This window comes from Aulostomus chinensis, chromosome 7 (assembly GCF_037954235.1).
Source record: "Aulostomus chinensis isolate RoL2024-O1b breed Wild chromosome 7, RoL_Achi_v1.0, whole genome shotgun sequence".
Taxonomy (NCBI): domain Eukaryota; kingdom Metazoa; phylum Chordata; class Actinopteri; order Syngnathiformes; family Aulostomidae; genus Aulostomus; species Aulostomus chinensis.
In genome coordinates, this window is record NC_141326.1 from 29,074,957 (window position 1) to 29,102,311 (window position 27,355).

Here is a 27,355-nt window from a genome sequence, read left to right on the forward strand (position 1 = left end):
CCTGTCTTAATATCAGCCAGTCAGTCTACACACACACACACACACACACACACACACACACACACACACACACACACGTGCATCCACACACACCTCCAGCCATTACAAGCAATTCACCAGCGTGTGCGTATCTGTGTGAGTGTGTGTGTGTGTGACATTTATGTGTTCACAAGTGTGTGTGTGGCACTGTCCTGCACATGTATGTAAAAATTTGACATCACTTTAAATACAAACGATCGGAAACTTAATCCAACTCACAAGGAACGTGTGTGTGTGTGTGTGTGTGAAGGTGTGTATTCTAAGCACTCTTTTTTTGCACTCTCTCTCTTTCACACACACACACACACACTAAATAAAATAACATCTACTTCACACAGGCGCGCAGCCTTAAACACTCCGCCCTTCTTTCTTCTTTTCCTCCTCTCCCTCGTGCAGCATTCACTCACAAACAAATCAAATCGTCACATTTACAGGGGAACAGGTTGAAACGTTGTTGCCTTTTGAGTTTTTATATTTCTGTTGATTGCTGCAGCCGACTGACACTCCACCGTCTTCACGTTGTCTGCGGTTTAATATTTCATACGCGCGGCAGATCTTTCACATCTCCACGCTGTTTCACCTGCTCGCACCAAAGTTACCGAGAGGAAACGAGGCAAATTCCAGCTTATAAAAAAAAAAAAACCAAGAAACACACACACACGGACACGCACACACACAGGCCGCAGGACTCCTACCCGCGAGCACCAGGTGAGAACCGCCACCTGCCTCTGACACCGCTGAGCCTTGACCTCTACAAGCTTCAACGCTGCCTCCTCAAACCCAGCAAGCGCTTCTGTCTCATCATTTGTTCCCCATCAAACGAACCGCAGCGAAAGGAACTAAACCCATCCGACCACAGCTTTTATCCAGAAATACTAACACAACCCCCGACAAGGCTTTGCAACGCTACCAGGAGACAAGAACACCTTCCCCCAGGGGAGGACTGGCTGCTCTGGTTTGTTTTCAAAGTTTTTGGGGTTCCTGGTCCTCTCAGTTCCTTCTGGATCTCAGAGGCGCTTCCTCCTGGTCTGACCACCACTGAGCTATCAACACATCAGCAAAACCTCTTGGTGATCTGACTGACATTCAAACGGCACTCTGGATGTTCTCAAGCTAATTTAACAGCCTCTCATTATCACACACACACACACACACTCACACACACACACACACAAATACATTCTCAGGTGAAACTTTGCTTGAATGCGCTGTGATTTGAAGGGACACAACAGAAGTTCAGGCCACGGGACAAAACCACAAGTCAGACCTGTTTGCCTTCCCAGATCAGGAGCAGAGCAGCTCACCTGGTGCTGAGCTCCAGGTCACAGGTGTGGCCAACTCAAAGCGGCACCACTCTCAGGATCCTGGCTGGTGCGAGAAGAAAAAAAGGCGTTGGTTGATCTGCACTTTCAGCGCTCGTCCAGGTGCCTCCTCCCTCCCTGCCGGGGCCAACAGCCCTCATCTTCCGCTCCACTGCCTCTCTGATAACTACATTTCCTCTTCCCGTCTCGCAATTGTGCTCCTAAGAATTAAAAAAAAAACAAAAAACAGATTCATATGAAGTAGAGAAAGCTTCTTCTGTGACACACACACACACACACACACACACACACACACACACACACACACACACACACACACACACCAGATGCAACCTGGTCAACATTACAAATACATAAAACACATGACAAGGTGCAAAAAAAAAAAATCCTTTTTGCTTTTTAAAAAAAAAATGAGATGAGCTTTTAAACACTTTTCTCTGAAGCCGATACGCTGCGACACACACACACACACACACACACACACACACACACACTCCCAAGTAAATTAATGTTGGCACACACACATTTGACATACATGTAAAAAACGTACGCACACTTGTGTGCTCGTTTGCCTCTCAAAAAAAGTCAAAGACACGTGAAAATGCACACAACAGACACACACCAAGGAGGCGTCACCTGTGCTTCTGTTACCAGCTGCACTCACTATATTTTCATATTCCAGTACTACAATATGCGATGTACTTATAAAACTATTTCAATCATTTTACCGGTATTTAGTGAGGGATTTCAACCCTGATGCTTTCACCTGCGCCACGTCGGTCTATTTTTCTTTGTGAATTTGTGTTTGCTTCTCTCTGCATGCTTCCATTTTTTTTTTAATATTTTCCTTCTTTTTTTTTTACATTTCTTAAAAAAATCAAATTTCATATATCGCTCTTTTTCTCATGGCTGTGTGCATTTTTAAAAGCTCCTTTTCCCTTTTGGTGAAAAAGGGCAGTATGAGTGTCGTATTTGTGGCTTTGACAAAAATAATAGAAAGCTCTTCAAGCTCACGCTGGATAAGGAGAGTTTTCCCCATTTAATTTGCTTCTTTTAAAGCCCAGCTCACCTGCATGGCATCGGTTCTGTGTGCCCGACATCAGTCTCAGCCTGTGTGTGTGCTGCTCTGCCTCTCTGGAGCTCCTCAGCAGCACAGTCAGCCATTTTCTGTCAGACATGAGGAGACTCTACTGAGGCTTCATGAAAGAAGAGGGTTTGTATGGGAAGATGATGAAAGCAGGAACGGAGAGAAGCAAATGTTGACATGAACGACGACCCCAATGACCAGAGAGCAGGTTTTCTCTCATTCCTGCGCAGCAGCTCTCACCTGCCTGACTGCAAAGCCAATGAGTGGTCACCACAAAATGGCCGACTTGCATCCTCAAGCATAAAAACATAGAAGGGTGTTGATTTGGGAGATAAATTCAAAGCACAAGCAGTCCCCTCTCCTCTGTGTTTGCTTCCTATCATTTCTATATGCATGAGTCATCTGAGCCCAGCTGAAGCTTTGAGTTTTTCTAGGGTTTTTTTAATTTCTTTTTTTTTTTATTTTCGGGGGATCCTGAAGCAAATATTTTTTTGGCATGATTAAAAAAAACAATAAAAGTCAAACAAAAACGTTTGATAGACGACTAAAACTCCCGCAGGTCTTGGCCTTCGTGGCTCTGGTAGATGAACTTCTGCTCACTTTGTCTGCGAGTGCAACAGGACCGACACATTTTAGATAATCAGAGCTTTTCTTCCTTCCTCTCTACATTACTGCTAAAAATCTCTAGAATTATCTTGTTTTAAACAAGCCTCATATTTATCCAGCAGTTTGATTCGTTTTCCCACAAACATGCGGGAGGCTTGGACGGGATTCATGACGTCACTCTGTCAAACACGCCCATAAAACTCATCCAAAATTCTAGAATACGTCGATTTCACAAGGATGCCACCTCCAGCTGTTTAGCCGAGGGGTCGGGACGCCGGATGTTTCCATGACCTGAATAATCAAACAACCACATTTAACTCCCTGAGTCTGAGTGACGCACAGGTGGATTCCACAAACGCTAGCGAATGTACGAGGGCGTAAAACCAGCACACACGAGCCGTGGAGGTTCTGTTAGAACACGCTGTCCAGTCTGGCCACACATCATCAGAGGTTTTTAAAGTCACTGTTCAGTCACTCAGCTGAGAGAAAGGAATTCGAGGGAGACTTTTAAAAAGAAAGTTTGTCACCTTTAAAACTATAAACACTTAAAAAAAAAAAAAAGCATTTGACGCACACATCGCTCAACCGTTTAAGCAGCTCCACGAAGTTTAGGTTGGTGTGGACGTTGGTCTGTCCCAAAAGCAAGAATGAAGACTACGTTTCCCATGAGCACCAGCACCTTGCGTCAGATGGCTATCAGTCTACCTGATCTGGACAGGTTGGAGCTCATGCACTTGTTCTGTTTTGTTTTCTAAAGTGAGTGAAAGGAGGATGCAACATATTTGGCTTACCGGATGCGTCGCAAGGAGAACCAGTATCTCACGAGTGACCGTCAAAGTAATTTAAATAAAGTTGTCAGGGGAATGTAAGACGACAGTCACAGCTGAGAGGCTTCATAATTTGAATTTTGGTTTGATTTCATGAGGAAAAGAGGCTTCTGGAGGCGATGAATGAAAATGTTCTCTCCCTCTCTCAATATTAAATCAACTGGGCTGTTCAGACGTCCTGGTGTCTTCCATGTTTAACAAAGAGAGTAAAACTTTATCCGTTATCACTGGAACTCGACAGGATAGCAACATTCAGCCGTTTAGAGATATTCACCTGCCAATATATTAGGAACACCTCCATGAACCTGAGGCAGTCGACCCTGACGGATCCTCCCTTCATGAGGGTTCTGATGTGTCGGTTTGATGGAGTCAGCTGAAGGGAGCTTGCTGATGCTGATGGTGACTGTGGTGCTGATCTGGGCTCTGCTGGCGGGCGCTGATGCCATATTCAACCTGCAAATCCTGTCAATGGTTTGGACAAATATTAGGAGCAGGTTTAGGATGAAACAGAGGAGAAGTGTGAGTCGCTGTCAGCATATCAAGGGGACAAATTAGCGTTTGCCAGAAATGAAAGAAGGTCCTGTGGGAGTGAAACGTGAACAAATAATCCAGAAGAAGCGACAGGCAGATTAACAGGGTGATGGAAGGAAGCCTGCGTTAAACAGCAAAAACATTTGGAAAAAAAAACACCTGACCTCTGCTCCTGAGCCCCCACAATCACACACACACACACACACACACACACACACACACACACACACACACACCAATAATCCATGAGAATTATTTACTCTAGCAGTTTAGCTGCGGCCGCTAAAAACGAGGAAGAGCAGCACAGCAGAGGTGAGCACGCTGACGTGAGTTTGTCTCTTTTTTTTTTCATCCCCATAAACTCAGACGCTGGACCATCGATGTGGAGAAGAAGAGTGGCGTTAATTGAATTTATTCATACATTTGTTTAATTCCGCGCTCATTTAAAGAAATATATCTTGATTTCTTTTAAATTTAGAACTAATATTTTGTTTTTGTTTTTTTAATCACGAGACTGTATTTCTTCCTGATGCGCAGGTGATGGTAACAACCCTGTTAAATAGATTTATGTGCTGAGGCACTCATCCAGAAGTTCATCCCCCCCTTTGACCAACGTTCTGACTCTTTGTCGACATTCAGCTTTTGTTTTTTGGGTTTTGTTTTTTCTCATCAGCAGCAGCAGCTGCCGGCTGGGACGCCAGAGTCACACGGATCCTGTAAACCACCACAGAAGAAGAACTGACATCTGCAGCTCTTACACATCGGGTGAATAAAATGTGTACAACTCACTGGACTGTGAGGCATTCAAGGAGAGGGATGCAGATCCTCTCTTTCTGCACGGGACATTTAACATTTAAGTGATGCGCTCAAACGTCCCGTGTCAGCCTGTTTTAAACGTAAGATACTGCCGTCGTGTGAACATCGCCTTTAATTTCTGATCCTTTATTTTACTCCTTTTTTTAATTTGAGTCGTCTGCGGTGCTGGATTACATGCTCCTCTTAGGGTTGGGAAACGAGACCTTTTAGCTTATGAAACCAAAATGATTACATAAACCAAAAAGAGCCCTGTTGTTGAGCTAAAAACAACTCCATATTTCTTATTTTCCTGGAAAAAAGAAAAGGATTTCTGGAAGTCTGTGCAGCGAGACAGTTTGAGGCAGTGGATGACGCCCTTAATACGTCTGAACTTTTCTCTCCCTCGCAAGCGTCTGATTACAAGTGAAAACACGAGGAGAGAAGCGAATTAAATGAAGAGACACACACACGACTTGATTTTGCGACTTCTGCCTCGCATGGACCTTCTTTCCAGTTCTTCTGATTGTTCCTCTGCTCTGCCATTTGAAATGTGTGACATTCCACCCAAATATTCCCACCAGCTGCCTTCTATTAATGAGACCGTTTCTTTCTGGAGCTGCTAAAATGTGCAGCTGCGTGACCTTTTTTTTTTTTTTTTTTTTTACAGAAAGTTAGGATTTTGAATGATTTACAATAATCTGTGACTTTCAACAACCGATTTATAAAATGCAGTACTTTTACAAATGTTTCCCACTCATTTCACTCTTTCCCCTCAGATTTGGACTCGATGTATCAACACAAATTAAATTGTAGTGTCTTGTTTTTCTCATATTTGCTCGTGTGTGCTAACACACACACACACACACACACACACACACACACACACACACACACACACACCTAAGAAATAACATGCAGCGGATGTGTGTTCGTCCATGTTGCGTCATCGAGGTTTGGCTTCAGGCTGATGGAGAATTATAGAAATACCATGAAATGTACAAATTACTACTGTAACCTTTGTCAACATGGGAAAAGCTCTGAATGTCCAGTTTCGCATGGACAGTAAAAACCCTCCACAGGCCATCTTGTCTCCTGAAGTCTTGTCTGTGTCAAATATTTGCAGCTGAATCAACTTTTTCTGGATTTGGCCCCTGTCCTCTTCCTATGGATGCTCCTGCTCCTCTCGCAAGGTCCTGACTTCAGACTTTGTGCGTCCGGCTCCAACAGTTTTATCTCGTTTAAATTGTGAATGAGAAGGCGCCCGTCGCCTCGTGTCACACGGATGTGGCTGACGATTGATGTGTGCGACCCATTAATCATCGTTGTGAGCGCTATAAATAGTCAGAGCAGTGCGGAATAACAGAAAAGGCGACTTCTGCGTGAGAGGATCTCGCCGATGCCAGAATGGAGGTCATGTGTTGGGTCTCGCCAGGAGAGAGGTGGCGTCCTCTCTCCTCCCCTTGTGGCTCACGCACCTGTTGTCTTTACTCCGGAGCTCAGGCCTAACAGACGCGACGGCATCAGTCACTTCTTGGCGCTCTGTGTTTCTGGTTTGGCTGGCGGTGGAGATAATGACACCCCCAAAAAATAACTTCTCCTCCTCGCCACCATTGTTTGGATTTTGGGCGAAATTATGGGTTTCCTTTGTTATCCTCTTCATTTGCATTTGTAAAGAATGAATGAGCAGGAAGCTAATTAGGGGTGTGTCACTGTAGCGGAGGTAGGGGTGCTCACCCCACCCTGGTCCCACACTGCCAAAGAGCCAGTCCGTGAGCGTGTTTGGTACCGGGTCAGCCCGGGCGTGAGTCCAGGGCAGGGTGACACACACCTCTATACTTCAGGTGGGTTACGCACAATCCTGTCTCACGGAAAATATTGTAAGAAGGTCTTCTCTTCATGCGACCATGAAATGGATGCTGGAGAAGTGAAACATCCACAAGCCCTCGTCTTTGGTGCCAGTTCGTCGACAAACACGATTAATTTAACGAACTTTAACTATTGAAACTCCATCTTTCCTGAGCAAACCACAGAACTTCCCCTTCGTAACGTCACGCGTGTCTGAGAGCAGGTTGGCCTTGTTAATCCACCAAAGTTCACGTTGAATCTTCCATCAAGCAAACCAGACACAAGCTCCTGTTGGAACCCTGAATATTCAGGACCAACAAACGCTGGTTGGTGTGCTGGACTCTGTTGTGCGTGAAGTCACAACTGCCCACGTTTTCTTTAAACAGCTGAAGGTTTCCAGTAGTAGAAAAAGCATCCAAGGTGACTTAAAAAAAAAAAGAAAAAGAAAAAGACGATCGGACACTGAAACTCCTTCTTCCTCACAAACAGGATGAGCCAGAGCTGACGTGGTGAGGAAAAATGTCCAGAAAAAGAAACAAGGAGCTCGAACTGATAGAATCTCAGGTTCAGGGTTGCGTGGTGGAGTGAACGCGGCTGTGCACTGGAAACCTGCTCATTATTCGTTTTGATTTCTGCGTTTACCTCCATGAACGGATCAACTGAGGTGACGTCATTCCACGCGTCACGTGACACCGTCAACTGAACACTGGAGAGGCGCCACAATGCACGCGTGTCCTGTCATTTTTCACGAGGTTAAACATTCTGACTGCCTGTACTCAGATTTGCGCAAGTGATTATTTTGACGACATTTCAAAAGAAAATCGAAAAAAATACTACAAATATATGTATGTATATATATATATATATACACATACACATATATATGTATGTATATATATATACACATACACATATATATGTATGTATATATATATACACATACACATATATATGTATGTATATATATATACACATACACATATATATGTATGTATATATATATATATCCACACATATATTTGTTTTTGTGTGTGTGGAGGAGTCGGTGTTTGGTGCAGGAGCACCGTGACACTGCAGCCGATTCTCTGCCTTTTCATCGGCGAGCCTCAGCCTACAACAGAGCATCAAGTATTTAAGAGGTTTTTGTTTTAAATCAGATTTGTGAGAAAAAGTTTCCATGACCAGTGAGCGTAAACCTCGGTTGCCCGTTCTGAGTCAAGCTTGAACCTTGAGCAGCAGACACCTGACAGCCCTGTCGCAGTTGTGCACAAACATTTTTTTCTGCATGTAACATGAAGGAATAATTTCTGTAAAATATGTAGAAATATGAAACAGGACATGCTGAAGCGCCTAAACACACGTGACGCCACGCAAGAACTCGCCACGCGACGACAAGCGGTAACGACCACGGCCGTCGCCCAAAACCTCGTCTGCACATCACGAGGGACAAACAGTGGAAGGCGAGCTGAGGAAGTTTCTTCCTTTTTGAATTTTGCTTTGAGCTCTCAGGGGTTTGTTCCTGAAAATCAGCAATCAGGTTTGATAAAAACTACTCTCAGGTAAAGTTGGGGGCAAAATAATAAAATACAAAGTTTTCATCAGCTTTTATATATTTTGAATTCAAACTGTGACGTTTTAGTTGAGTTACAAAAAAAAATTGCTTCTAGATGAAAAGGATCACACACACACACACACACACACACACACACACACACACACACACACACACACAGTGATCATTTGTCTCATGAACACGTCCTCAAACATTTCTTCACTCGTTTCTGAGGATTTTTCCAAGAGAATAAAATAAAATTAACAGAATTTCCGTCATTTGTGCCGGTGATGAAGACGATGTTTTAAACAGAACGCAACATTTTAGATCTTTTTTTTTTGGCGTCTTAAAGATGGAGACGGGACGGTCGAAACGCCTAAATGTCATCAACAAAAACAACAACAAAAAAAAACCCTGATCCAGAACATTTAGTTCACTTTAGAATTTCAGCCTTAAAAGCAGAAAAAGGACAATGGCAAAAAGCTGTGAGGAGACTTGAGATTTTGTGTTCCACTGAGGACAATCGTCCTTAATCGTTTGTGTCCATTCAAATAAAGAAAGGCGATGACAGAGAGAAGCCATGTTTGTAGTTTACAAACCTCACAGCTTTGCAGATTTGAACTTTGCAGATTCTGAAAATGTTGATTTGTGTATTTCTCTTTTGCTTTGTGCAGAATAAATGTTAAAATTAAACATGAAAATGAGAGGAAATAGGCAAATCAAAAAAAGACATCTACAGATTGTGTGTGTGTGTCATGCGTGCATGTGTGTGTGTGTGTGTGTGTGTGTGTGTGTGTGTGTGTGAGTACAGGGAGATCAGGGAAAAGAGAAAAGTGTGAGAGTGAGTCACTAAGTGTCAGCATCTGTGCGTCAGTGTACGAGTGAGGATGTGAAACTGTATTTTTGACATATGCAAGGGAGTGTATGTTTATATAAATGTGTGTGTGTGTGTGTGTGTGAGAGAGTGTGTGTGAGAGTGTGTGTGAGAGTGTGTATCCTTCATCAATTATGATGACATCGTGATGCCACGTTCAAATATTCTTTCCAGAAAATCCTAGTTTGTTAAGAGCCCTGCTCAACTTTTTTAATGATAATGAAAAATAAAGTATTTCACATAAAGTGAAGATTTACTCTGTGTGTGTGTGTGTGTGTGTGTGAGTGTGTGTGTGTGTGTGAGTGTGTGTGTGTGTGTGTGTGTGTGTGTGTGTGAGTGTGTGTGATGAGACCCTTTACCAAACCTCCATTTCCTGAATCATTTTACAGCGTCTCTTACGAGGAGCTGATCCCAAAAAAAACACAAAAAAAAGTGTGTTCCAACTGGAGGAAGGTTCGGGTTCATGGACGCTCAAAGATTTAGAGATGTGAATTATTTGATATCAGCAAAACACAACAAATGATCAGGCCGTGTCGTCTCATATAGGACACACACACACACACACACACACACACACACACACACACAAACAAAATATGAAGTTGCGATGCACTGCCACATAAACCATATTCAGATTAATCATTATATTCCTACATTGATCTATGATCACGCAAAACAAACGAGGTGCGTTCAGGAAGTCCGGTGCTGTCGTCTGGAGGTTCAGAACCATCGAGAGAAGCCAGTTTCCCACTCTGTGACATTCTGACCTGAACGGGAGCGAAGCCGGAGGTTTGGTGCTGGTCGGACGGTCCAAATATCAAAGACATCACAAGCAGAAAAGCTTTCTTCAAACAGAGCGTGTGTGTGTGTGTGTGAGTGTGTGTGTGAGTTAGATCTCATCAGCAGCAGCACCCTTCACAACGACGCTGTTTTTCTGCTCTGTTACTGTGCGTTCATTCTTAATTTGGCTACTTTTGTGGCTGACTGTGTTTGTGGAGCGAGGCGATCGCGCTGCAGACGACACCAACCTCGACCGACGCTCACCTCCAGATCTTTGCCAGGTTCAATCCATCAAGGATGAACCGCCGTCTCCTTTTTTCTAACCTCGTTTAGGCCAGCAAAGTAATTTCCCTGCATGGAGGAATGAAGTTTCCTTCTCCTCTGATTCTGAGCATGCGGCTGCTGTGGTTAACAGTTTTAAGAACCCAAATTAAGTCTTGTACATACATGAGCCTGCAGGCAAGATGAGGGGTTACAGTTTCCACCGTCATTGCTACATGTCATCAAATCTGACATATCAGAGATTTTCCCGTGCCATGCTAGTTCCCCCTTTAGCCCCGAATGTTCCCTGAGGACATCATTGGAGCATCTAAACAGTAAAAACGTTTTTCTCATAAGGAAAGTCTCATACTATCAGCTAGCTAGCGAGCTCGCCAGATAAACAAGCTTCCTGGCCCGCTAGTTTGCTAATGACAGTGAACGCATCACGCAGCTTCACTGGATTGTCTCACGTTTGTGTCTAAATGAATTCAAAGAGATGTTTTTGGACTGCAAGTCTGGGTTTACTGGTCATCTGGCCGTCATTGGTTGCCCACTGAACCACCATCTCTCGGTGGCGAGCAAGGCTGGATTGGGTAAACGACACCCGGGCAACTTTACAAATCAGAGAGTACACAAACACGTGAACTTGTACCTGCACATCAAAAGAACTCGAACACCTGTCAATCAATTCAATCCTTCAACAAATATCCACTCTGATGATTCTGAGTTTGAAATCATCAAAAATCTGGATCTGGATCAGTTGTGGATCAATTCTGCAACTCTGGATGACAAATTCAGAATACTAGAGCGCCACCTGTTGTTTGTAGGGTGGCGCCGTGTGTGTGTGTGTGTGTGTGTGTGTGTGTGATGTCACAAAACCTGTCTTTCTGACTTTGATTTGTGGTTTTGATTTCAATCTTTGACTTTGATCTCATTCATCATCATTCTAAAGGGCCCTACATCTCTCTGTCTGTCGGTCTGTCTGTCCCAAAGCTATCAAGCACCACGCTGTCATCTCACGCTGTCATCTCACGCTGTCATCTCACGCTGTCATCTCAGATCCTCAGACCTCAAACGTAGCAGTGCGACACCGATTGGACGAGCGGTTGCCGACATAATAGAGACGTAAAAAAACCAAACAGAGATTTGCTGCTTCTGTGCTGGCACAGACACGTCACGGCTCTCACTCAGGAGTTCAACTTGCATCGTCAGACAACAACTCAGTCTAACTGATTTAAACCAGATTCAGCTGATGGCTAAAAAAGTGGACGCAATCATTGCCTCTCCTGTGTTTTCAGTGCCGTTTGTCTTAGCAAGATTATCCAAAACGCACGAGGTTTTTAACAAGCAAAGAGTTGTAGCATAAGCCGAGGGAAGCCGCGTTCACGGAACGACCATCGCACCACCTGCTCCGACCCGAAATGACACGTTTTAGACTTTGTTGAACTCCTCCTGGGTCGACTGGATCCTTTGCAGATTCGGTCAGAAACTCCTGAACTCTGAGGTGGTTTGCTGAGGGGACGGTGGCTTTTTACCGCGGCCTGGCGGACAATCCTCATATCTGGCAATAAAATCGTTGGATTTACGTTACAAATCCTCCTTGCCTTCAGATGATGGAGAGAAACATAACACATCCTAAACGCTCGGGGGGAACGACCATGAGGAACAAGGGTTTTACTTTTAGAGGTCACCTGGAATCCTGAATCCTGAATCCTGAAGTTGGTTTTATTGTTTCTGGTTGTATTTTTCATCACGAATATTTAAAAAACAAAAAATCGCTCTGATTACTGCAGCATGTTTGAGCGCGGTCCCGCTGGACACCCATGTTCCTTGCACCTACCTGACAAAAGCCCCCCACAGGAGGTTTGGATCCCTGGTGCAGCAGTGGGGGGGCCATCAGGAGGAGGAGGAGATGCGGGAGAGGAGAAGTCATCAGCTGGATTTCAGTGGTGAGGGTTTCCTCTCCGTCAGTCCTCTCCTCCGGCCTGAGAGAGACAGAGCGAATGAGGTGGGGGTGAGGACGGAGCGAGAGACAACAGCCTGCTTAATGTGACGGACGCAAAACAAACGCCAGGCGCCCGGCAGCGTGAGAGCAGCTCGTCTACTCTGGTGAGAGAGACAGAAAAACGTGAGACGGGAACGCAGACAGGAGAGACAGACACTTCGGGACAGACTTCCGCCAAGACCCAGGGAATCTTTCCTGAGAAATGAAAGCACGCGTCCAGAGAGAAAAGTCACTCCATGTTGTTGTTTTGTTTTGATGAAATTCTTTAAGAACGCTGGAAGTGAACTCCAGAAGTTGTGAGTCGATTTGAACAGATTTGTTTGTTTGTTTTGAAAGCTGCACTTCTCTTGTTTCTCACTGACAGGATTTCCTTAACTTGCAGTTACAAGACACCCGTCAGTCTGACCCGGAGACTTGAACTTTGATGACATCCGCAGTTGTTGTTCTGATTTAGGTTTAACGTTCGGTCTTGTTATGCTACAATTTCTTATGGAAACGGTTTGCTTGTTGTGTTGGATAAACTTTGTTATGAAAGGAAGCAGCAGCGGCTTCATGCAGAGGGTCTGATCACAACCGGGTCGGAGTTGCTTAAGTTGCTGAGTTGCTTAAGTCTGACTGAGACGAGAACGAGCAGACATTCTCACGACTGGTATGGAAACGCTGAAGAAACGCAGATTTTTGCACGTCAGAGGATTTGATAACAGGTCAATATGGCCGCATTTGTTACAACCACTATTTTGTGTTTCAGCACGTCATGAATTTCAGAATGCAGCCTGGTTTGTCACCTGCAGATCACTTTGTGTGTGTGTGTGTGTCTCTAACCTGAAAACAAACGTTTGCCTTTAATTGTGTTGTTTGTCTTTTGGCTGTCAGTCTAAGACCGAGTTTGTTCATCACTCATATATTTATTAATCTAAGTCATTTTTTTCCGAGTTCATCTCCTGGGAACAAATCGCCGCGTCCCCTCAGAACTCACGTTGGTCCACACAAACTTTAAAAATTAATCCTGAAATACAGCTGACTTTGTTGAGTAAGCAACAAACAGGTTCTGACTGTTATTTCTTTGTGTGTGTGTGTGTGTGTGTGTGTGTGTGTGTTAAAGCGGCGAGATTTGTGGTTACATGATCAAATAGTGGGAACAGCAAACTGATGTGAGTTTCCACGTCTTCAGTATCTGACGTGATGCGAAGCTCCAGCAGAGTGAGGACACGCTGCAGACGCGCGTCCACACAAACTCCCGCTCCGACGTGTTCACCTGACCTCGGTGGCAAAAACTGCATCAAACAGATGAGAGTTTAGGGATACGCAGATGTATGTTTTGCATCATGTGTGTGTGTGTGTGTGTGTGTGTGTCCCCTCTTGTGTGCAGGCCTGCAGCTCGAGCATTAAAAAAAAAAAAAAAAAAAAATGTTGCTCAGCTAAAAATAAATAAAGGGCTCGGGAGAGGAGCGAAAAGCATTGTGCGCTGTGAGTCACGACCAAGAGTGGTGGTGACGATACACTCCTTCCACCACACACACACACACACACACACACACGCACACCTTCTCTTTCCCATTCAAATGCTGAGAGGGAGCGTACCATCCATTTCTCAACACCAGGAGATCAAGACCTCCAGAAACTCCAAAAGACATTCAATGGAACGAAAGAATACTATCCAGTCTGTCATTACTGCAAGACTATAACGCACACACACACACACACACACACACACACACACACACACACACACCAAACTACATCACCAGTCTTAACATTTTCAGCATTCACAGAAAATAATTTGGTGATTTTTCCGTGAAGAGACTACTTTTAATTTTGCCATTTTGTTTTCAAACCAAGTCTCTGTCCTCTCCTGTTCGTCATCCACGTCTTTAGTGGACAAAACATCTGAGCATTTTAGTCTCAGCTTCCGGAGATTTCATGGAAAAATTTCACACCAGAACAACTTTCTTACTACCTTTAATTGATTTACTCGGTTATACAGACAGAACTGGTTCAGAAACACAGGCGAGATGCAGCCGACGATTCAGAACTGATACGTCCGTCTACTTTCTTTATTACTTTTATCTAAACCTGTGTTTTTAGTCCAAAGTACAATTCCTACATTTTCTCCAGACAGTTTTTTTTTTGTATTATTATCATGAACAGCACTCGTGTGTTTGCAGTTCAATTCATGAATTTGTTTTTTTCACACTCCATGAAACGAGTCAAACTCCTGAAACAAAATCTTTTAAGAGGACTGCAAACATCCAGACACGCGACAGTTGTCGTAAAAAAAAAAAGGGAATAAAAAGGAGAAGAAGGAAAAAACAAAAAGACGCTGGCCAGCTCTCTAAAGCAGAGCAAATAAAACCTCCAAAAATGTGGCAGAGTTGATTAAAGTTTTTAAATTTCAAAGACGGACATGATTTCAAATGTTTGAGCCAGCAGGTGAAATTAAACTCCCTGGAAACCCAGACGGTCACCCCCCCCCCCGTGATCGACCCAATCTCAGTTCAACACAGTTTCGGCGAGTGTCGAAAAAAAAGAAAAGCCAAGCTCTGTGACTAAAACCCTCCACTCGTCCTCTGGTTTAACGCCACGTGCATGAAAAACTCATTGATTACTCGATTATTCCTGCGCACTTGGACAGATCAATCTGTATTTGTTAGCATGCACATCTTAAACCAGAAACTGTAACAGTGTGTAAACGATGTAAATGTACATTTGTGGTGTTCTGTCAGTGAGATGTTGTGTGTGACGTCCCACTGTCTGTTCCACATCCTGTATAAAACTGAGAATTACAGAGGAAATTCAAAAGTTGCGCAAATTCCAGCATATTTACGTTGATGGCACTGCTGGTGGACTGATTTATGTGCCCTTTCCTCATTCAAGAATCTCAGTTAAACTTCAAACGAAGCAACGTTGCCTGTAAAATACAGTCTAAACAGTCAACGCACTCATACGACCTAAAATTCACGAGTTCAGAGTTATCAAGACGAGTTTAACATAAAGACTACAAATGGGGGAACCGTTAGCTTTGGGTGTCCTAAAGGAACCTTACAAATAAATGCACACCAGCAATTCTGAAGTTCAAAATCACCAAATTACTTCCTCAAAGTTGCTTGGTAACTTCCTATTGGTTACTGGTTCAGAAAGTGATCGTTAAAGTTAATTAAATTTAGGAAAGGTGCTTTGTGGCGTAGTGAAAGGATGAGTTCAAAACCCAGAAACAAGCTAGCATCGTTGAATGTTTGGCTCCCTCATCTCAAAGTCTTTTGTCAAAGGCTTTTAACCAGTTGAATGTCGAAAATACATTCTTACGTAAACACAAGTCAGCGATATTTCAACATTTTGTTATACCGTGTAAAATTTCGTTGGTTAGCTCTTCAACTTAAACTTGCTAACATACTGTACATTGCTAGTCGCTAACAAGCGGCTAAACAAGACTACAGAGGTTGTCGCACACATTAAACATCGTCATGTAGGCAACAGAAGACTGAAGCTACTTGTGGTGGCGAAGGCATCATAGCATAACGTTAGCTTTGTACTTCCATCCGTCCATTTTCTATGCTGCTTATCTATTACGGGTCGCGGGGGCGGGGCTGGAGCGTGTCCCTGCTGACATTGGGTGAGAGGGGGGTTCACCCTGGACGGGTCCCCAGTCCATCGCAGGGCCATCAGGAGCAATTAGAGGTTCGGTATCTTGCTCCAGGACACTTAGACATGGTCACCAGGGGCAGTGAGGATCGAACCAGCGACCCTTCGGTTGCTAGACGACAGCTCTAGCTTTGTACGTCTAATAACTGCAAACTTGCAACTACACCAGTCGTATCAAACTAATGTCAATTTAACCAGAATAACACTGCAGCTCGCCATTACGCAGATATTTCCATTTGCGGTCGACTGCTGTTTTGAAGTCTCCCTGACTGTGATACAACCCACCAGCTAGCTTAGTAGCACTTATAATACACCGAAAAAATGGCACTTCTTGACGAAGATGTGGCTGGTGCATCAGGGCGGGCCTGCCAGGCCCCCCCACGCATTAACGTACCACCAACAAAAAAAATGTTGTCTTCATCAAAGCCTCAACATATTTTCACTGAATAAACGCCTCAAGTTACACAAACACCACCGACATTTCTCTCTGGAGCAGATCGCGCTGCAGTTGCAGCTTGTTGTCTGGGGGCGGTGACACGCCTGGGAGCGGGAGGTCCATGAACACAACTCCTCAACTGGACCAGAACTCCAATCGTTTGTTGCTCTACTGGGTCTTCCTTTGGGAAATCATGAGCCAGGAACCAGGCCGAGGGGGGGGGGGTCACGACTGTGGCGAGTCCTCATCTAGGTCATCCTGTCACCATCGCTGTTTTGTTTTTTTCCCCAAAACACCTAAAACAGACAACTACCAGACTATAAAAAGATTAGGCATAAATTTGTCAGAATCTTAATATGGGAGTTAATAAATGCTGACTCGCCCTTCAAATTTGTGAAAACAACAGACGACAAGCAGAGCTGAACTTTGTGGCTCTTTTTCTTCGTAGCTTCCTAGCTTGACCGGCTAACTTTGGGTTTGGGAGGACAATTACAATTCTATAAGAGTCTCAGTCTTCGGTTGGGGACTGTCCCCAGATATACATGATATACATTTGGTGCATTAGTGTATACTTGCTGTTGTAAATTTTAAAAATAAACACACAAAAAACAAACAAAGCGGGCGTGTTGAGAAGGAAGGAAGCTGCCCCCCGGTGCAACAGCAGGACTCACTGATGTGTGTAAGGGGAACAGGTCGCATCAGGCTTTGGTTGGAGGGGAGAAACAAGACGATGGACTCCAAAGTTTGCGTGTTTTCCGTTTGTCTGCTAGCAGGATTTTTACGCAAAGACCGCGAGGCCGATTTTGTTGTTTTTTTTGTTTGTTTTTTTTAAATCAAACTTGGTGAAGGACTTGTAACAAGCACCGAGGGAGAGAGAATCTGCTCTGTTCTGCAGAAGATCCATGTCCTCTACCAAGTTGGGTGATGCTGGTGGAGGCAGGCGCCCTCTACACAACTGCTTTCCTCTAAAGGGACAAATTTACCTTTGAACACAGCGGCACGACGCAGCATCCATGTCCTTTTAATTTTCTTGACATGCGATTAGAAGGTAAGCAGGGAACCGATGTCAGGATCAGGGAACAAGTCATTTACTACAGTTCTTCTTAGCTTTTACTCTTGACTTGTGTACTGTTTAACCTTTGACGCTGCAGACTGAAGAATTACGCATGTATTCCTGGGCTGTACTGCAATCAGCAGTACAATCACCTTGTTGATTACCAATAAAATATTGACTTGAAAGGAACTGAATTAAATGTAACTCTAATGCAGGCAGCCTATTAGCAGAAAGTCGGCGTGTCCGGACCCAGACAACTCTGAAAGCTTGGCCCACATCAGAGCCAGAAGTTCCAAGCGTGGCCTAAACGAGGCCCAAATGTGACTGATCTGGGGAGTTGAGGACACACAATCGCTGGTAGTAATTCTACACAGCAACCTTTATGAGCTCCAAGATTGGGCGCCATTATACGCGACGGGTTCAGGAGCACCAGGTGGATCGTGCAGGGCTACATGGATCCGCGGTGGTGAAGACAATGAATCCCTCGGCTGATGTTGCAACCTCAACAGATGATCAGGACGAGCGTACAGTGACCGGAAGTATGTGATTGCTGATAGACAACAACAACAAAAAAAAGAAAGACGTGCGTGAGCAAAGTTTTTGTGATGAGGTGGAAAAACTCAGGCACCTACTTCAGGATCCGGGAGCGGCACTGCCACTCCACCACCATCAGGACGCAAGCTAACATTCACAGTTACAAAGGGCACCTTTAACGCCAGACACTGGTGCCTTCACTGATGAAACTGCGCTTGAAAAAAAATCATGGTGCATATTTTTGTTTTATTAAATAACCTGTCCTGTGACGGACTGGCGATAGGCTCCACCCCCCCACCCCCGTGACCCTTAAAAGGATAAGAGGTAGAAAATGGATGGATGGATAAATAAATTGTCTTTTAAAGTTATAAAATGTGGCAGATTTGGAGATTTATGATGAACCCGGTTTCATAAGCCACACAAGCTATCATTCAGTCAGAGAGCATCCTGGTATCTGACCTGCTGCTGGATCACCGACTTCCTGAACTCGCACCAAAGGGCTGCTGACCGTTTGGCATCCCAACCGGAAATGAAGTCGTTCTCTATTCGGAATCTGTGCCTGGGCTCACAGCACAGGACGCAAGAAACAACGGGGACGCGGCGCGACGTAAACAGTCAGTTTACCAACAGAATATCTGAAACAAAGGGAAACGCAAAACCAAACAACATAATAATATAAACCGCTCTGGGAATTCAAAAGATCCACACACACTCAGGCAAACACACACTGGGAACTTCACTTGAAATATGCAAAAAAAAAACAGAAAAAAAAGTCTCTTGGCTGAATTTGTAAGACTTAATTCACACAAAGGGACGTATTCTCCGCTGACCTCCCTCAGCCACAAGGGCGTTTGCTATTTCAACTCTCCAGGATTTAGATGTGTCCGTCCGAGATTTCTCCCGCCAAACCAACACCACGGAGGAGAACAGAGTCTCAGTCCAGCCGCATTAAAAAAATATAGAAATTCACCAACAAAATATCACCCTAAATGAGGTACATTTAGAAGACCAACAGACTGAACTGGTACTTCAGTCAGCTGCTGGTGTGATAAACGGGCCATGATTCCATTTAATGGAGCTGGCAAGCAAAAAACACCAAACGTAGCCATTTCAAAAAGTGGACAAATGAAACCCAAGCTTCCCTCATCTGGAGTGGGAGAGTCGGTTTGTGCGACAGGGGGGAATTAACCCTTTAAACAGATAGAGACTTGTTTGGATTTGATAAAGAGTTTGGACTAACTTGAGCCAGGACAGCTCGCTTAACCATCACCCAGCAATTAGAGGTTCACAGCAGGCGTTTTAATTGAAATAAACGTTTGTAGTCGGTTTCAAAAAGAAGATGAGGAACATAAAAGTATTTGAAAGTCTGTGTATTTGCACACACACTCTCACACGGACACACACTTTCTATAAGATCCACTTCGTTTCTGTTCCGTGCTGCCAAACATTGCAGTTCCTGTCTTTGTAGAAAAAAAAAAGAAGGGGGCTCATGAGGAGGACCTGAACGCATCATCATCTAAGAGAGGACGCAAAATAGCTGCTGAGGCGTCTCGGGCGGCTCCACGTCTCGCCACCACACACTCCCGGTCATTTAAACTGGTTTATAATGGTGGTAGACACCTGAGCTGGTTTGCGACTCAAGGCCCGGACGCAGGAGGAGACATTTCAAACGGTCACTTGCGCTTCCGGCCCACTGGTGCCGTAACTACGGCGCTGCTACAAGGGCAAGTACATCAAACGTGACGTGGACGTGTTGCCTCAGCTGTCGACGATGTGATGACTCACTCTGAGAGGTGACAGAGCAGGTATTTGGGTGGGGGTGTGGGGGGGGGGGGGGGGACTCTGCAGCCCGGGATGCCACAAAACAAAACAACGGGAATAAAGCGGCTGCGTCGCTCTGAGGTAGAACCCAACTTTGTCCATCACTTCCGCCACTGACACGCACCTGCAAAGCTGTGTTACCCCGGAGTCAGAGGATTCACCTATACGTCATAATCTGTGGTTCATTAAAAAAAAGTCCAAATGAAGCTGAAATTCGAGAAGAAGACAAGAAGAAGGAGGACAAAAGGGAACCAAACACCACAAACCCGTGACGTCATTACAAGCCCCATGCAAGACGCTATTTGGATTTAACGTCATAACGCAACTCGGGCCGTGCAATTACCTGAGCAGAGCAGGAGCAGGAGGAGGAGTGTTCACTCTCCTTCCGAAACTCGGGACACCTTTTTCCTCTCTGACGCGCTGCTGGAGGCTCGTCGGAGAGTTCGGTTCGGTTCAGTCCTTCATCCGGGTTCTAGTTTGTTGCCTCCTGGAACACAGAAAGACACGCGGTGACGTGAGCCATCACAAACTTTGACTGCAGGCCTGCGTGGGCCGGACAGAGAGGACACGAGTGTGTGGGAAGGTCGGTGGTGGTATTAGGTTACAAACCCGGGAAAGTCCCGGTTTTCACGCACCTGTCTTGACACCTGGCACACACAACCCACACACACACACACCCCAAAATAATTACGTCATTCTTATCAGGCATCAACGTTCACGATGAGTGACGTCACCCCCAACAACAGAGAACCAGCATCTCCTCACCCCCCACGCAATTCTTCACGGGGTCAAAGGTCACGCCATTTGCCCTTAAGTGAGAGCACCGTCACTCCCGCGTGCTTTTGTGAAGTTCTATCCCAACACTTCTCCATCTCCAGAACCTGCATGGGGCTGCGAGGGAGGGGGCGACGGGAGGAGGTGCGTGTGTGTGTGTGGGGTGGGGGGTTAAGGTCACATGTGACTGAAGTGACAGAGGCGTGTGATGCGGGACTGCTGCGGGACTAGAAACCGAAAACAACCACCCACACGCTTTAACGACCACCTCAATTACACCACGTAACTTTTAAGACCTGTAGAGCGCCAAGAGGGGAGCACGTGATTACCGCGTAGCCCCCCCCCCCCCCCATACACACACACACACACACACACGCCTGCTGCCTGGCTCTTTAATGCGGATATATTTTTACATGAATTATGATTATTCTCCCTAATTCTGATGGAGCAGCTGGACACACATACACGCACGCACGCGCACTCACACTCACACTCACACTCACACACACACACACACACACACACACACACAAGCTGCTTTACAACAACAAAAAAAGTGGCGAGCCTCTTCTTCTTCTGGGGGCTAAACTGAGTCGTATCTTCCTTCTTTGCTTCTCCTCCGCGGGTTCCGGGGCAGGAGGATCCGCTCTGAGTTCTGTCTCCACCGGCGTGAGGTCGTCACGCAGCTGGAGGCCAAGGATTTACGGTGCTGCTGAACTTGTGACAGCACCGCGTCATTCAGCCGGGAGTTCGACAATCGGCCATTTTTTTAATGTGTATTTTCTTTTCTTTTGGTCGGTTTCTTTATGTTCTTCTCTCGGGAGGGGCGGGGCGGGATCGCACCGGGGTCAGGGTGGGATCACACCGGGGTCAGGGTGGGATCGCACCGGGGTCAGGGTGGGATCGCACCGGGGTCAGGGTGGGATCGCACGGTCTCTGCTCGCTCTATGTGGGGAACGTTGGCAAGAAACAGTGGTGGGCGATGCTTGAGGTACGGGGAGGGACATACGTTTGTATTAAAGGGGATGTTGCGTGGATATTCAGAGGCCACACACACACACACACACACACACACACACACACACACACACACACACATATACGGTGCATGAGGCAGCGATTGCCTCACTGCTCTCCCTCTGCCGACCGGGGCTTCTCTCTGTAGGGCGGCCTTATTGGGGGAATCCCTGCATATGCACTTTGATTACAGGTGTGTGTGTTCACACTTTTTTTCTTTTAAGGGGGCCACGGGTTCAGTGACGTCCGAGCAAAGAGGCACCCCACCCTCCACACACACACACCCTCACACACACACACACACACACACACACACACACACACACACGTGCAACTAAGTTCATTGGAAGGGTCTCCCCGTGTTTACACTCTGCTGGGGGCAACTGTCTGTTTAGGACGGTGTGTGTGTGTGTGTGTGTGTGTGTGTGTGTGTGTGTGTGTGTGTGTGTGTGTGTGTGTGTGTGAGGGAAGAAGGGAGGGGGGGCGTGTTTGGGTGAAATAATGATTTGATACTTTTACAAAGTTTTGTGTCCATGTTTCTTGAGAGAGGGAGGTGGGAGAAAAAGAACCGATACAATCAAATAAAATAAATCAATTTTCAGATGCTCGAAAGTAAAAAAAAAAAAAAAACTTGGGTGCGACGTGGCTGCAGAGCTTCGCCACAATTTCTGACAAAGGAGAAAACTGTTGACTGGGAGGGGGGGGAAAAAGATACACACAGAGGCTGAAAGTAACCATGACAAAAGCTGTACAGCTCCGGCGGAGACGGGAACAACAGGAGTAAATACTGACAACAGCGAAGCAGAAAGAAATTTCCAGCAGAAAAAAAAGGAGAAGAAAAAAAAACCAAAACAAGCCGTTGAAAGAACGAAAGATTCCAGGAGTGGAGCGGTCCTCCGGTGGCGGCGTCTCGGCGTGGCGATTGCGCCCTCCGCGAATGCTTTTTGGGGTAAGGGCTTCCCAGATTAATAGTTACGAACAGCAAGCCCAGACCGCAAAAAGATTCGTGAAGGACATTCATCCGCTGCTGCTGCCGCCGCCGCCGCTGCTGCTGCCGCCGCCGCCGCCGCCGCTGCCGTCCGACGGCGGCTCCGCGACACCCGGGGAGGCTGCTGGGTTCCCGCTCTGGTGGATTTATCTCCCTCCCAGGTTCGGCTGATTGTATCTCCAGCCATCGGCAACCCGAGGCGAGTGTGTCCCTCCAATAGGAGGAGGAGAGACAGAAGGAGAAGGAGAAGGAGGAGAGGAGGAGAGGAGGGGGTCTCCGGATGCCAAGGCTGCTGGTGCAACTGAGAGCTGTCCAAGGTCCTTTCGCTTTGATTCCCCCTCCACTCCTCCAGTTTGAATCCTGCTCTCTCTCCCCTCTCCTCCTTCATCCCCTTCCTTCTCTGCTCTCTTTGTCGCTCTCTAATATTTGCCTTTTCTTGCTACCCCCCCCCCCCAAACGCTCGGATGTGCAAAGCCCATGTGATGATTGGAAGCTGTGCACCGATGCGTTTTGTTGTCAGTGCGCGCTCTCTCTCTCTCTCTGTTATATTCCCTGGTCCGTGATGTGTGTGTGTGTGTGTGTGTGTGTGTGTGTGTGTGTGTGTGTGTCTCCCTGTGAGAAGCGCTGTCTCTCTCCCTGCAGCCGCTCCAGAGCTCTGGGTGAGGAGAGGAGAGGAGAGCAAGGCTGTAAACTGCTGGCAATAAATAGAGAAGCAGGGAGGCATCTGATTGGACGAGGCACGAACCTCGTCATCAACCAATCGGTGTCTCGCTCATATAGGGACCCCCCTTTTTGAAAAAAAAAATGACATGGCAAACCAAATTGTGATCTATACCAGAGAAAGTGTGTGCCATTTCGTGAGGATATATGCTAATACGCATGTGCGTTTTTCTTTTTTTCTCCCCCCAACTCCTGTCTTTTCCCCCCTTTTTTTGCTTTTGCAGGACGTCTAGCAAATAGCTGATGTCATGACCAGCGGCATCAAACATTTTTTTGGAATGTGGAATAATAAATAAAACAGGAAAAAAGGGAAAAACGCCACTTACCCCCCCCCCCTTTTACCCCCCTCCCCTCACGCGCCAGCTGCAAACAGCTGGAGACGCCAACTGACCACGCGACAAGAAGAAGAAGAAGGAGAAGAAGAAGGAGAAGAAGAAGGAGAAGAAGAAGGAGAAGAAGAAGAAGAAGAAGAAGAAGAAGAAGAAAACAGATTCAGAATGGAGAGTGGAAGTGTGGCAGCTTCTCAAAAGCGGAAAGCATTCGAACGACTCGCGGTCACCTATAGAGTTGGGGGGGGGGCCTCAACCCGGAACAGTTACAGTGACGTCAGTTTATCCGCTGAAGAGCTGACCAAAAAAAACCAACAACGAAAAGGAAAACAATCAAATTTGAGCTGAGATTTTGTAGCAGGAGAATAAAAGTTAACACAACTGCACGTCGCGGAGCGTCACACAAACATCCATCCACACATACTTCACACTGTCTTTAATGTGTTTTGAACATGAACACACACACACACACACACATACACACACACACACACACACACACACACACACACACACACACAGGAGGGAGGCAAAGGAATAACAAAAATAACTTACCTTCTTTTTAAATTCCTGCAACAGGTCCATTATTTCTCAGTGTCCGTTACCCCCCACCCCCCAACATCCCTCCATGGAGCAGGGTAGTACTTTACCGGGGTAGAAGACGGGTCACGACCCCCCCCCCCCCCAAGATCAGGTGTGATCCCGAATCACCCCTCCCCCTCCCTCCCTCCTCCCCCTCTTCCTCTCTCTACCACTGGTGAAAGTCGTCTGCATTCAAGTTGGCTGCCAGCAGGGCTCACACTGAACACTCGTTGGGGGGGGGGGGGATATTTGGGAGTGACGGAGGGGGGGGGCATGAGGAAATGGTAAGTGCAGACCCAGAGTCTGAAGCCCCCCCCCCCCCACCCCACCCCCCTCCCGGTGTGGCTATTTTTTATTGGGTGGTCTTTTCATTTGCAACCCAGTCAGTCACGATCCCCCCCCACCCCCACCCCCACCGTCTGCACTACTGCACAGCGACTGCCTCTCCTGACGCAGCCGGCGCGCGTGCGCGCATTACCCACGTCACGACGGAGCGGGATGCGCGAGATGCGGCGTCTCAATTCACTCGGTGTGGCGCGTTTTTGACCGGAGAAGAAGAACAAGATGGGGGGGGGGGGGTGGCGAGAAACACAACAAAAACAAAACACTGGGGGAATGAGGCTGGTGTCCCGGGTCACGAACGTCACTGCTAGGTGACTGAAAGGGGGACCTCTTAGACCAGAAGCTCCACCACGAGTTAAAAGTGAGGACAGCTCCTTAAATTAAAAACAAACAAACAAAAAACACCCAGAGCCTTCGCGAGAGCAGGGCTCCGGTGCGCGTGACGGGATTATTAATTTATTTTTATTATATTTTTCTTTTCTTTTTTTTTTCCTCTCGTCGATCCACGTTGCGTTTGAAGGATCCGCGGACGGTGAAGGAAACGAGACTGAATCCGTCACGAGGTGCTCAGACCAGACACGGTAGGAAATGACGGGGAGAGGAGGAGCTGGTCCGAGCTACTCTCTCTCTCTCTCTCTCTCTCTCTCTCTCTCTCTCTCTCCTCCTGCCTATTACGACCCGCGACGCCGTTCAAAATCATGCAGGCGGGAAAACCTCTGTCTTAAATCGTCTCCTCCTCCAGCGCGGCTCCAGGAGAGAGGAGACGCTTCCAAGCAGGAGTGAATAAGCTTTTGGCTGCCAGGAACACCAGTCTACCACAACCGCCCCCCCCCCCATCACCGGGCGCGCGCGCACACAAACACACACACACACACACACACACACACACACTAGTAGCAGCAGCCCACTACCGCCGCTCGCTGTGGTTTCAGCACCACTGCTGCTGGACAGCTCCCGGGTTTCCCCACGCGGTGCGCCTGGTTCCTGCTGCAGCAACAGCTCCTCCTCTCCTCCTCTCCTCCTCCTCCTCCTCTCCTCTCCTCTCCTCTTCCTCCTCCAACGCCGTATCTCTTGTCTGCACGACTCCTTTTTAAAAACAAGAAAAATCGGAGGAGGCGACGGGGGGTGGGTGGGGGGCGTCCTCATCAGGATAGGAATCCCCTCGCTTTCGGTGAGGCAGGAAGAAGCGTGATGGACTCAACAGCGCCAACAGACAAAGAGGGAGTTTTTGCAGTTGCTTATTTACCAAAAAAAAAAGGGGGGGTGATTCCTACTCTGCAGGAAGGGGGGGGGGCTTCTCTAGACGCTCTACACCGCTCGTGAAGCGTGCCAGCAGAGCCCGCGAGCTCTTGCGTTGCGTTAAATTTGTAGGGAGAGGAACCGGGTGGGGGGGGCACGCAAATACACTCCAACACCGCGCGTGCAAACGTCTCACTCGCTCACGGTCCGCGCGTCCGTGCCCTCAACGGGAGAAGCAGACGAGGAGAAACAGAAAGGAGGCTCGCTGTTGCTGCAACTTCGGGACGCAACAGATCCGTTGGTCACAGAAGCTAAACGGAACGCGTCCACGTTTTTAGTGATACCCGTCTGTCTATTTCTGGCGCGCGATCAAAAAATATGATGCTATTTTTAGGTCACAGTACGAGGAGAGGGGGGGGGGGACTCACAAAAGCCACGTTACGTGAGGCGCGTGTAATGCAAATTAATTTTGCCTCTCCAACTCTGCACGAGAGCCTCGATTCCCCTCTGTTGCATCATTGCAGTGTTTTTTTTTAACCCACTGTGCCTTCAATAGCACCCCCCCATCCTTAAAACACACTACCCCCGCCCCAACAAAAATCCTGAGCTCGTGGTGTCGCTGCCGGTGTTTGATGTCTCGCGCCCTCTTCAGAAGCTTCAGAAACTCACGAGCGCCAACAAATGTGGTCCAGATAGATTCCAGATGATCGCGGATTACCTGACGCTCCTCGCGGGATTTTCTTTCTTTCTTTTCTCTCTCTCTCTCTCTCGCTGTCGTCGTCGGCGCACCAGCAGCTGTAAAAATGTGATTATACTTTGCTGACGAGAATAAGAAGAAATAAATAAATAAAAAAGCCTTTTTTGTTGAAGGGCTGCGTCAGTTACTAGGCATTGACGTCACGTTCAGATTCTCTCACTTTTACAGCCCGTAGAGATTAAAAAAATAAAGCCGCTGCGTGATCAGCTCCCCGCAAACGAGCCATGGAAGAAAAGGGAAAAAAAAGAAAAAAATGAGTGTCAAAACAGGAAAATATTACAGGTTGTGGTTGTGGACTCAGGGGAAGTGGAGTACAGGAGACCCACTGGTAACCCCCCCCCCCCCCCCCTTTCCCTTCTGGTGTTTTGGAGAATTTTTATCCCAGAATTCCGAGCATCTTAGCGGCGAAACATGCGTGCAAGCTGCGGGAAGGAGAGGAAACACAGCGCGATGAGCCCCCCTCCCTGCCCCCCCCCCCCCCATCCAGTGTTCGTGCCCACGCTCCAGACCCCCCCTCACCCACGGAACAGACCAACAGGGAGCGGCACACTTATCCATGCAAAAGCCGCACCCCCCCCCCCCCCCCACACACACACACA

The 27,355-nt window shown here is 46.7% G+C and overlaps 1 long non-coding RNA gene across 8 annotated transcripts in view; it reads right to left on the reverse strand.

The window, feature by feature from the left end:
- The window catches only part of LOC147259400 (uncharacterized), a 30,783-nt gene that overhangs the window by 3,243 nt on the left and 185 nt on the right, over positions 1 to 27,355 (reverse strand). Inside the window, exons 1-6 of one of the 8 annotated variants that reach the window (XR_015117259.1) lie at positions 26,718 to 27,207; positions 20,352 to 20,495; positions 12,360 to 12,504; positions 4,156 to 4,343; positions 2,431 to 2,528; positions 1,344 to 1,561 (exon numbers count right to left, since the gene is read on the reverse strand). This is a non-coding gene — a long non-coding RNA (uncharacterized LOC147259400). Of the gene's footprint in view, positions 1 to 1,343; positions 1,562 to 2,430; positions 2,558 to 2,688; positions 2,742 to 4,155; positions 4,344 to 12,359; positions 12,505 to 13,645; positions 13,738 to 20,351; positions 22,742 to 24,391; positions 24,464 to 26,717; positions 27,208 to 27,355 lie in introns of those variants that run through there. The other 7 variants (XR_015117258.1, XR_015117261.1, XR_015117257.1 and 4 more) reach the window with 7 other exon arrangements.